Source organism: Zingiber officinale, chromosome 4B (assembly GCF_018446385.1).
Source record: "Zingiber officinale cultivar Zhangliang chromosome 4B, Zo_v1.1, whole genome shotgun sequence".
Classification (NCBI taxonomy): Eukaryota; Viridiplantae; Streptophyta; class Magnoliopsida; order Zingiberales; family Zingiberaceae; genus Zingiber; species Zingiber officinale.
In genome coordinates this window covers 107150878-107164113 of record NC_055993.1, presented here as the reverse complement: position 1 = coordinate 107164113, position 13236 = coordinate 107150878, and the positions used below count along the sequence as shown (strand labels likewise).

The window sequence follows — 13236 nt, the reverse complement described above, 5'->3', positions numbered from 1 at the left end:
TTGGGATTCTGTTGTACTATAATGGATAAATCCTGGATTTACTTAGATAGGAGGTCCAAAGAGTATGAAGAGGGTGTGGAACAATTCATTAGAAGTTGTTTGCAGAATCCACATATCGACCCCAATTTAATTCATTATCCTTGTTGCAAATGTATGAATCTTAAAAAGGGAGCGGTTATGTGGATTCGGGAGCATCTTTACTTCAATGGTTTCAGTAAAAATTATTTGAATTGGATTTGGCATGGCGAGGCTGCGGAGAAGGATAGATTAAATTTGAGTGTCAACCAAGAGCCAACTTATAATTGTCATGATGATTTTGAAACTATTAATTTGTGTGAGGCAGCGTATGATAATCATACAGAAAATCCAGAAGCATTTATGAAGTTTTTGGAGGAAGCAGAGAAGTCACTGTATAAGGGATGCAAATGTTACACAAAGTTGAGTGCACTTGTAAAACTATACAATACCAAAGCAAGGCATGGGATGAGTGATGCTCTATTTTCAGATCTACTAGCAGATTTTGGGGACATGCTGCCAGATAACCACAATCTGCCATCGTCAATTTATGAAGCAAGGAAGACGTTGAGTTGCTTGGCTTTGAGTCATGAAAAGATTCATGCTTGTTCCAATGATTGCATCCTTTATAGGAAACAATATAAAGACTGTGTAAGCTGCCCGAAATGTGGCTTATCAAGATAGAAGCTAAACAAGAAAAATGTTGAGAAGAAAGGTGTTCCTGCCAAAGTGGTTTGGTATTTCCCTCCCATACCAAGATTTAAGCGCATGTTTAAATCTTTAGAAACTTCCAGAAATTTAACATGGCATGCAGATAGCCTGGCACCGTCATGCAGTTGTTGGTCAGTTACGCCATCCAGTTGATTCACCGTTATGGAAATTGGTGGATCATATGTGGCCCGACTTTGGAAGTGAGGCAAGAAATATTCGCCTGGCACTTGCAGCCGATGGAATTAATCCTCACAGCAATTTTAGTAGTCGCTACAGCTGCTGGCCAATCATGTTGGCCACATATAATTTGCCTCCAGACATGTTCATGAAAAGGAAATTCATCATGCTAACGATGCTCATTTCAGGGCCGAAACAGCTTGGAAACGATATCGACGTCTACCTTGAGGTTCTGGTTGATGATTTGCAGCTGTTGTGGGAAGGAGTTGATGGAGTTTATGATGCTTATCGAAGGGAGGTTTTCACTCTTAAAGCAGTTCTTTTATGGACCATCAACGACTTTCCTGCATATGGTAACCTTAGTGGATGTACTACACACGGTTATTACGCATGCCCAATATGTGGTGAGGATACTTATGCAAAGCACTTACAAATGAGAAGAAAATGTCATTTGCTGGGCATAGACGATTCCTACCACGATTTCATCCATATCGGAGGCAAATAAAGGAGTTTAATGGCATGGAGGAACTTGGTGAAGCAGGTAGGCCATTATCTGGAATTAAGTTGTTTGACAAGCTTTCAGACATAACATGTGAGTTTGGAAAGAAAACAAGTGTGAAGGGGAAAATAAGGAAAAAAACAAAGGAGAATATTGTGGAAGACATTGAAGAAGAAAAGTATGTTGGAGCTACATATTTCAGTAAATGTTGGAAGAAGAAATCAATTTTTTTCAATCTTCCATACTGGAAATACCTACATGTTAGGCATTGTCTCGATATTATGCACATTGAGAAAAACGTTTTCGAGTCTCTGATTATTACTTTGATGAACATCAAGGGAAAAACCAAGGACAATGTGGCAGCTAGGTTGGACATGGTTCAGATGGGAATTAGGCCTCAATTGGCTCCTAAAATTGGTGAGAAAAGAACATATCTACCTCCTGCAGCATTCTCATTCACAAAAAATGAGAGATTACAAGTATGTAGGTCATTAATGGATATAAAAGTTCCGGAAGATTTCTCATCAAACATGAAAAATCTTGTCTGCATGGATGAGATGAAGCTGAGTAGCTTGAAATCACATGATTCTCATGTTATAATGCAGCACTTCCTGCCAATAGTCATACGTAATTCTCTGCCAAAATATGTTAGATATGCTGTCATAAGATTATGCTTCTTCTTCAAAGATATTTATTGCAAGATTATCGATGTAGCCAAGTTAGATAAGCTGCAATCTGACTTGATTGTTACACTCTGCTTATTGGAGCAGTATTTCCCCCCTTCTTTCTTCGATATCATGCTCCACTTAACAGTTCATCTTGTTCGTGAAGTCCAATTATGTGGACCAGTCTACTTCAGATGGATGTACCCATTTGAAAGATGCATGAAGGTGTTGAAAAGTTACGTAGGCAGTCAAAAATATCCGGAAGGTTGCATTGTTCGGAGATATGTAGCAGAAGAAGCAGTTGAATTTTGTTCAGAATATCTCAATGACCTTGATCCTGTTGGGGTCCATAAATCACTACGTGACTCAAACGCAAGCATTCCTGGATTCTCAGCAAGCAATTCATCAATCATCGTCCAACAAATTGATCTCCAACAAGCACACTTGACTGTTCTAGAAAATACAGAAGAAATATCTCCATACATTATGTAAGTGTACTGCATAACTAATAATTATATGTACTTGGCAGCCCATATGTATTCATGAAAATAAAAACTTTAGAACTTTACTTCTTCAGTGAACACAAATCCTTCTTGAAGACAATGTTTCCCAAGAAACAGAAAGATGCAAGGTGGATACAAGATGCTCATAATAAGAGGTTCATTGACTGGTTTCGTGCAAAGGTGATGTAGAAGATGCTAACATACAATATTTGTTAATCATTATTTTGATCACACTAATTAATAGGAATGCATGTCAGGTGGCTGCTGAAATCGATAGTTGCAATGGTGGAATGACATCGTCATTGAGATGGCTGGCCCATGGACCACGTGCGCGAGTCTTAAAGTGTGATAGCTATGTCATAAATGGCAATTTATACCAAACAAAAGAGCGGGATGATGAGAAAGTTTGTCAAAATAGTGGTGTTTCTCTACTTGCCAACACGATGCTTGTTTGTAGTTCCAAAGATAAGAATACCGTGTTAGAGAATGTGACTTTTTATGGAGTTATTGAAGAGATATGAGAACTAGACTATCATCAATTTCAAGTTCCTCTTTTCAAGTGCGCATGGGTATCAAATGACAAAGGAATACAATACAATGATGAATATGGCTTCACCTTAGTTAATCTGAACAAACGAGGCCACCAGAAGGATGAACTTGTGCTTGCAAGTCAAGTTAGACAAGTATTTATGTTGCTGACCCACTAAACAAAGGGTTGTCAATAGTGTTCCAGTTCCAAATAGATGTTACGAGGGAGAAGAGGATCTTTGGACCAGAATTCCCGAAGCTCGACCAATTGATAATGTTGATATTCATTGTATTCCTACACGTGAAGGATACTTTAGAGCTTCTAAAGAGGGTTTCTTTGTAACAAACAAGAAAAAATGATGTTTTCCACTTTTATGTCATCTGCATTAATATTTATTGTTTTTACTAGTATTATTTTTACTTGTTCGTATGTGTTAATGTTATTATTTGTATCACGTCTTCTTTTATTATATTGTCACTGCAGACTTTATATACCGTTATCTCATCATTTATTTTCCTATATGCAGGAAAAAAAATGCGTCCTAAAAAACAGCGAAAAATAGTAAAATATGATGATCCACGTGTAGTTGAGTACACCGAACTACACCAAGATGCTGATGGGTTAGCCGTTGCAGAGCTACGAGGAGAGACTGAAATAGAAGAACCTTCTATTACTGGGCAGAAGAAGACTCGGGGGCCTACATCAATGTGCAGACTTATTGCTGCTGCAAGATGGGGAAAAAGTCGACGATTGAATATGATGACATGGGACGACCTGTGTACAATGAAAATGAGAAGGCACTACAATCTTTCATAGGCTCTGTTGTTATATCCATGGTTCCAATTAACATAAAGTCATGACCCACTGTTCCAGAGAACATGAAACAGAAAGTGTGGGAAGAAATATCGGTGAGTATAATCCAATAATACACTTCCTTATGAGATTGCTTATGTTTTTTTTTCATTGTGATTTTTTCAATATACAAACTGATAGCAATTACTGCTGTGTGTTACAGAATGTCTTCGACTTAACACCTCAAAGCGAGGCGGCAGTGATGAGTTCAACAGGCCAGAAATGGAGAGACTTCAAAAACAAACTCAACAGTAGGTTTGTCTGGCCATATAGAGATAATCCTGAAAAACTGAGGTCACCACCAGAGCAGTATCAGATCCCATCTGCAATTTGGAAAACTTTTGTCGATGAGAGGCTACATCCATCTTGGGAGGTACTTGATATTATCATGTTATATTTAAATTATTATATGCACCAAGATTTAAAACATTTAGGGCATTTAATTAACAAAATGAAGTTCTGTACAGCAGGAATATATATAATAAATTCATGTACAGCAGGAATATATATAATAAGTTCATCATACTCCATCCTATTGTTTTTAAATTCTAGCAATTCTTCTATAAATTTACTTTTTTTTACGTGATATAGGTCACTCATGAAAAACAAAAGGAACGGACGAGCCATTGCAAGTATCATCACAAAATGTCTCGCAAAGGTTACATTGGCTTGGAGACTGAATTGGTAATCCATGGAACATTATATTATCCTTTTCATGTAGTACGTCATGTTTTAAATGATCGTTTTTTGGAATTATAGAGGCAGAGAAAAATATTCAGGGAGGATGAGGAAGTTGATAGGTCATTACTTTGGCGTAAGACCCGCGAGGACAAATCCGGAAACATCACAAATACAGAGACTGCTAAAGTTGTTGAAAAAATTGTATTATTTTAGTTTTATTTCAAGTTCATTCATAATAAGTGAAAAAAGTGTCTTCATTCGATATTTAATGTTACCTCCATATTTTTAGGACGATTTGTTGGACAAGAAAAAGAGGGGAGAGTTCATATCTTCTGGAAGCAATGACGTATTAACTACTGCATTAAGGAGCCAAGAATATTACGGCAGGGTTAGAGGTGTAGGGGGATTTGTGAAGCCCCAAGTCTACTTCAAAACTCCAAGGAAGAAGAAGGAGTTGGTGTCAAAGGCTTTGGCTGAAAACTACAAAGAGCAAGCGGAGGAAACAAAGAGTTTGAAAGCTGAAGTTGAAAAACTCAAGGCTCTTCTTGCTCGATCTATGCCAGAAACAAGTGATCGAGTTTCTGAACGTGTAGCATCTAACAAGTCATCGCACATGGCAGTTCAAAGATTGGAAGATGATGTGGAAGTTTTTGAATGCGGCAGTTCATTCAATGAGGTTTTATATTATATTTGGTACATTAAATTTGTTTCCTAGCTTTACATATTAAAACATAATATCTTATTGTTCAGGGGAAAAAAATGTCATTTGGCTCTGAAGAATAAGGGGAATGTGGTGGCATATGGCACGATAGTATCCGACGGAGGCCCAAATGTTATGCTGCACGATGCTCCACTTGGGGAAGGCAACTTAAAGGTGTCTGTTGATGTTGTTTTATAGGAGGAAGCGGAGCTTCCAATTCCACTTAAGTCGGGACCAACAGTAATGGTAGATGCTGTTGGAACTGTGGTTGGCTGGCCAAAAGAGTTGGTGACATTTCCGACGACAAAGGTATTTTCAGTTCATTTTTCTGTTGCTATGGTTATATATTTTGCTACAATTATTTAAAATTGCAGAAAAAGGAGAAACATGCACCACCATTTTCTATTTTGGAGGTTCCTGATGAGAAAAATAAATTCAAAGAAGTTGAAAGTGCTCTACCAATGCCATGCAAGTTTTTGTATTCTTATGTTGTTAGACTGATGACTGAGGAGGAGACCATTCCTATCGAATTTGATGAAGTCATGTTTGGACGTAATGTGAGTACATCGTTGTTGAGAGAGGATGTCATGCGCTATATGGAAATGAGAGATAGGGGCCAGGCAAATTTTGGTTTACATGGGGTAAGTTATGTCTTATATATAATTCTTCTCTTTGCATTAGTTCATGTCTTAAGTAACCATGTTTTTTATTACTTGAATGCAGTTACTTGTACAAGTACTTGAAGGAAACAAACAGGGCTGAGTATGTGTCGTTTGTGGATCCCAACAAAATACCAACCGCTCAAGATGGCAGTACCTCTTTACAACACATTGCTAATCAGTTGAAAGCATCAAACGGAGACAGCATATGCCTTATCCCATACAACACTGGGTATATTTTTAATCCCTGCTCAATTCCTAATACATAGTAGCTTAGCTATATATTGACAATCGTGCAGGAACCACTGGATCTTGACCGTTATAAATGAGGACAAAGATACAATTTATTTGTTGGACTCAATGGGTAATAGGAACCGAGATAACGCTTGGAAAACTACAGTGTGTAAGTATGTTTTAGATTATGTAGATTGTGAATAGATTGATTAGCAAATATGAAATGAAATAAGTTCTATTTTTACAATGTAGTGGAGTGAGGACGTACCTTTGTATGAGGGGTAATCCAAAACGACCAATTTGCAAACAGTTGACGGTATGTCTTATTGAAAACATGCATTTCTGGTTCTTATATATTTGGTTTTTCACTTTGCATTAACTTTGATTCATTAGGATAATCTGAAACAACAAAGTTGTGTTGAATGTGGATATTGTGTCATGCGGTACATGAAAGATATTGTTGAATGTGAGGATCTACAGTTGGAGAGGAAGATGTGTGAATTTCTTCCATTTTGAACAGGAATGCACATACTGAATCAAATCGATATAGTGTTGCACACTGAATCAAATCGTTCACGCCCTGCTATTGCTTTCTTCTCATGCTTTGATATGGCTTCTTTCCTTCTTTTTTTTCCTCGCCCGTAGATGATACCCTGTTTATGGTTTTATACAAAACTGTGTTATGCATAGTTCTATTAGTAGCTGGGGGAAATTAGTAACTGATTTGGGGCTAACATGCGTACTTTCCTGTGGGAAGAGGGGAAAGGTGAATAGGGGGTACGTTTTTTTGAGTTATTTGTCTATACAAAGTGTGTATGTGCTTAGTAATGGGGTGTGTGTGTGTGCTTAGTAATATTGTGTGTGTGTGTGTTGGGGGGGTGGGGTTGAGTATTCTGCAAAATCCATTCCAAATCGGGTTTCTGTAGCCACTGAGCTTACTTCAAGCATCCAAGTTGCTGGGTTATACTTCTCTTTGATTTTTAGGATTCCAGAAATTGCCTATAAAACATAACAGTTTTTTGTAAAAGTTAGCTACAGATATGTTAAGCAACCTGAGCTTCACATAACATGAGCTTACTTTAGGCAGAATTTTTTATGATTCCAAAAATTATCTTTTGTGATAGATAATGCTTACTTCAAGTATTGCTGGTCTCCAGTTAGCTTACTTCAAGTGTTGCTGGACTTCACACAACCTGAGCTTACTTCAGGCAGATTTTTTAAAAAATATTCTTTTGTGATAGACAATGCCTCAACTTTTAGTCCAGTAAAATAATGAGCATGTAAGGCCCAAATTTATTTAGGCTTCTGTGACCCACATGTTATAATTCGAACAAAATTGTTACTATAAGAGTGCATATAAAAATACATATTTATTTGTCTTATCATGCTTTTGTTAATTTAATTCATGATTTTTTTGTCAACTTACTGTGTTTTGATTTAAAGTTTTCAGTTACAAAACATAACATGATGGTTCTTTCTAAATTGTAGTTTGCAGGTTGTGTGAAGAACCAGTACTATACGCAGACACAATATGATGAAGTGAGAATTGAATGGAGTGAATTTGTGTACTCGTTCTTGAAGTGAATTGCAGGTTGTGTGAATGAACCAGTACATGTTTTTGGTTTTTTATGGCTTATTTTGACCATATTTAGGGAGATTGTGTACTCGTTTTTTATGGTTGTGTGAATTGCAGGTTGTGAGATTTGTTTTGTATAAACATATGTTGAAATCATGGCTTATTTTGATCAAGGCTTATGAAGTTACCTTTTGTGATACTCAAAATTACTGAAGTCTAAAAATAATGAAGTAAAAAGAGAAAAAATACTTCACTTTATTCATAAAATCCGAAGTAAAATCTACTTATAACTTCGAAGCAATACAATTTGTTGCTGTAAAATAGTATCAACTACTTCAGTTATTACCAAAAATTCCAAAGTAGTATCTATCTATTACTTCGATCCAGAACGAAGCTAAATGTAATTTAATCGATAATTACTTCAGGAATTAACGATATATGTCGAAGTAAAAGTAATTCATTACTTCATTTTTAACCGAAGTTAAAGTAGGTATATTACTTCACAACAAATACTAAACGATGAAGTCGAAAATGATTAATTACTTCGGTGTTTTTAAAAACCGACGAAGTTAAATGGACTTTTTACTTCGTAATATGTCCGAACCCGACACCCAATACTACTTCGTTTTTTCTGGGCCTACGACTTCGGAGTTTATCCGAAGTAAAATAAATCTTTTTACTTCACGCGTGTCTACTTCGGTAAAAACAGGTCTTTTACTTCAGGTAATCAACGAAGTAAAAAGTCGTTTTTCACATAGTGTATAAGAAGGTGTCACGTGTCATTCACCGCCAGACAAAGCCTGACAGCCGACATTCCCTGACATCCGTCAGACCCAGAAACTTCCGTTGTAGTATAAAAAGGGATGTTTTGTCCCTTATGCGGGTACACTCACTCGTCATTTCTTACTCGTATTTACTTTTCGTCCTTTCTCTGTGTTTTCTGGGGAAAAAGTACCTGACTTGAGCGTCGGAGGGTCTGATTCGGGGACTTTTTCCCTGGTTTCTGGTCTCTAACGACTCATGGACTCGTTTGAGTGTGCGCAAAGCCGCAGTGTCATCATCCCGGTCATCTTCCTTCGTCATCCGCCCGTGCGAACCTTTCCAAGGGGTGCCAGGTAGATCAGACGCCGCTGCGACTTTCCATCAACTTCCGGTACATCAAGGCCCGCCTTCATCCGACTCAGCTTCCGAACGGGATCAGGTTCTAATGGCCCCACCGATATAGTAAATGGGAAGAATTTTGATAGTCTATCAAATACCTTTGACATGTACAAATTACATTCTAAATTTCTTCAGTAAACGAATTAAGGAGTAAAGACGAAGTCCAAATGGCTGAATTTAGTGATGGGCCCGATAACTCTAACTAAGTCATAATTTGAGATCGTGTTAGTCCAAGTCCAACATGAGCTAGCTTGAGCACATCTAAAACATTCTTAGTTAAGAAAGTAAGTCAATCTCTTACTATTAAAATGTTACAAATATCAATTAAATAAACTACAAATTTTTTTAATGCATTGGTAATTACGTTTTCAAAATTTTTGGTTAACTTATATTTAAGAATAATAATAATAATATATAATAAGATCTATACTTGACTAGTGTTTGTCCGAGATCTAGAAGTTTAGATCCCCTAGTCTTTTATCCTTGGTCCTTTTCTAGTCCATTACAGGATTTTGATTTCTCTTATCTAGTGAATTCATTCAAAAATAAAATATTATATAAATTGTCTTAATTATATGCATAAATTATATTTTTTTATATATTTTTTTATTTTATCAATATTTTTTCCCAACTTTGATCCCTGAATAAAAAATCCCAATTAAATAAGTTAAAAATTATAATTTATGTATGAAATTAAGATAATTTAGATGATAATTTTTTAGATAAATTTACTAATAAATGAAAGATATCAAAATTGTATAGTAAAACCGGAAGAGACCAGAGATAAGGTACTAGGCTGACCTTGAGATATAGATTGCATCCATACTATTTGAAATCACATCCAATTTGGCATGATCTATCTAGCTAAGCATAACATACAGAGTGATGTTAAACCCACGTTAAGTCCAACATAACACATTAATCTGGATACGAAGGTCCAAAGATGTACAACATTTCGAATCCGATAAGAAATTAAAATTATATCAAATATTTGCATCTAGAAAGTTCTACCAAATCTTCGACACTTGGGCTTGGCTCTTCTGACGGCCCAAATAGAACAGTTAGGCCTGCGTAATAGCCCGAGAACCAATAAAAATTGAAAAGCAAAAAAAACGATACGTAATTTTCAGAATTGAACCCGACGTGAATCGAACACGCAACCTTCTGATCTGGAGTCAGACGCGCTACCATTGCGCCACGGATCCGATATTACATATTTCGTAAATTATTATTAATAGCCTGATACTAGTAAAATTTAAAAGCAACAAAAAAATGATCGGTAATTTTAAGGATTTAACCCGACGTGAATCGAACACGCAACCTTCTGATCTGGAGTCAGGCAAGCTACCATTGCGCCACGGATCCGATATTACAAATTGCGAAAATTTTTATTAATATTCTATAACCAGTAAAAAATTAAAAGAAAAATAAATGATTCGTAATTTTCAGGATTGAACCCGACGTGAATCGAACACGCAACCTTCTGATCTGGAGTCAGACGCGCTACCATTGCGCCACGGATCCCACATCATATGTGGTATAAATTATTTTTATATCTTAATAACAGAGATGTGCTCCAATTGGGTGAACTAATATGTTTCATCTAATTAGCTTAACTAGTCCATCCAAACTCCTTAGCCAAATATTTATGACCATTTGATCCCTTCCTCGTTGGTCCTAATTGAAATATTATAATTTTATTAGAGAAAATTTACAATAATAATTTTGGCTTGAATGTTATAATACTTTATAAATATCAAAAATTGATTATTATTTTGTGACTTTAAATATTGTATACAAGGTGACCGATCTGTTTTTATGAAATTTTCTCATCGGCCACTAGTATAAATCGAGAAGCACGTGATTAGCAATCTAGAAGTCCATCATTTTTTAATTACGCACCCCATTTAGAGAAAAATGAATCATATAAATACGTTATTACTGGGGATTGGACTATGACTGCATATATGACAATCTGAATATCTTACTTCATGTGACAAAAGATGAATACGTTTGTTGAATAAGTGAATAGAGAAGAAATGAGAGAGAAAAGAGACTCCATTGTGAATGAGACTTTAGTCCCACATTGAAAGTTTCAAGACATTTTTGTTGGTTTATATTGATTCGCATACATTGTCGATATGAATAAATGCATGGGGAGAGGCTCTTTCTCACGCGTGGGTGCGTAGGGGTTGCAAATCCAGAACTTGGATTGCACTGAAACAAGTTGACTCGTGTGCGAGCACTACTTGTGCACACGAAACCAACAAATAATGACTATATAAGGAGCCTCTGATCATAGGCAGAGTATATACAACAAGTAAAGGCTCTCCATTTTTCTTCTTCCTCCTTTGTCGTGCATCTCCTGCTCAGGCGAGTGTCCGTGGTAGCATTAGGGTATCACTCAGCTCGTCGTAACCACCAGTGCTTTGTCGGATTCACGGTCGACCATTGTATCTTGGGAAATAGACGACCCTGGTAAGCCTCAAAGCACAACCGGACGACTCGCGGGTCTCTGTCAGCTCGCCCGGTCGGTCTCTTTGTCAGACCGACAAACTTCTCTGCCCGCTCGGGATCTTCACCCGGCCTGTTGGCTCACCCGATCGGCCAGTCTCTTTGACAACCCAACCTGTCTACTTCACTCGGCCTGTCTGCTTGACCTGACCGACCTCTCTGACAGCCCGACCTGTCTCTGCTCAACCCAATCAGCCTCTCTTGTTAGGCCTGTCTGCCTCGTTCGACTAGCCTCTTTGCTCGGACGCTCTGCTCACTTAGTCACTCTGAGGTTGACACTTGGATAAAAATCAGTCCCTGTTGACAGTCTGAGATCATCTGCTCAGGTAAACTCAACTATAAGTTGAATTTAAATTTTGTGTAATTTTTAAATTCAACTAAGTCCCCTAAAATATCCGGTAACATATTGTTTGTATTCCAACAACGTTCGCCCTCAATGCCCAGTAGTCCTTCCCAAGACTAATACAGAAGAGATAAATTACAATGATTGAAAAGACAAATAGCCTAAATATCCTACTTCACCCCCATAATCTCAGGGGAAAAAATGATTAAATATTGTATATAAAGCGCTATAGAGGAGGTAATATTTAAAGTACAATGATCTAATTTATCTAAAATTATAAATTGAAGTTTAGATCTTTAATTTAAAATTACTAGTGCTGTGATTACATTCCGAATGAAATAATTTTATCTTGATTGTTAATAATGAGATTATTGAAGTTAAAGCACTTTATATAATTTGATTATAGGATTGGAACATGATTAATTTAAATCTATAGTAAATTCGGTGATAAATAGAGTATTTATTATTAGTCAATGATTATCGCATATAAACTGATCTCAATTCTAAATAATTAATAAACTCCTATGTATAATATTTGTATTTTTTTACTTATCAAGTGATAACACAAACCAAATAGTGTCAAATATTCTTGATTTATTGGAAATATAATAAAATAAATAGTCAGAAATATAATATTCAAGATGAAATCCATTTCTTCATAAAGAAACTAGATGAACTGTTTGCTTAAGTATTGATTTGAGATTTGAATAATAAGAGTCCTTAATTTATGATGAGATCATAAATATATTATTCATTAGAAAATTAATTCAACATAAGAAAGATATAATTAAAGATGTTAATAGAAATTAACTAGTTTTGGTTATGAATGATTAATATATCAATAAACTATTTATTACTCTTGAATAATTTTATACCTATCATTTTAAGAGTACAATTCTAAGTTTATAGTGGAGTAACTTTGAAATTAATGATATTGACATATTAATTAAAGAGTTTAATTTAATTAATATTATTAGAGCTTAAGATTATAGGTCCATAGTTTCTCATGTCATCTCCGAATTACATTGAACCCTTATGATAAAAGTATTAGATTTATCAACTTAAAATTATTGAATTTTAAGTTACTACACAATCGTAATTGGGTGGGTAAAAAATTATAAATGAAAAATATTTTCTTTTATAATTTTATATTTTCTCCCTTTCAATTAATATTTTGAATTAATTAAATTTTAAATATATGATATTCTTTTATATGGAGACTTTAATTATATTTCCAATACTGAAAACTTATAATGCTTCATTGACAAATCATGCAAACCTACCCATTAAGTTTATATTATAAGACTTCCTTGGTCAACCTGAATAATTCATCGAGATTATCCCTTTAAGCAGACAAACTGATTAATCAAATCAATTCATGGGCTTGTTTTGAATTCGGATTGGACCCATTCTATCC

At 35.7% G+C, this 13236-nt stretch overlaps 2 non-coding genes across 2 annotated transcripts; both read right to left on the bottom strand.

Annotated features, from left to right (window-relative positions):
* Nucleotides 1-10095: 10095 nt before the first annotated feature.
* On the bottom strand, nucleotides 10096-10167 carry TRNAW-CCA. Its single transcript has one exon. It is a non-coding gene; the product is annotated as a tRNA-Trp (tRNA).
* A 247-nt stretch (nucleotides 10168-10414) lies between these two features.
* Nucleotides 10415-10486, bottom strand: TRNAW-CCA. Its single transcript has one exon. It is a non-coding gene; the product is annotated as a tRNA-Trp (tRNA).
* Between the last annotated feature and the right edge of the window lie 2750 nt (nucleotides 10487-13236).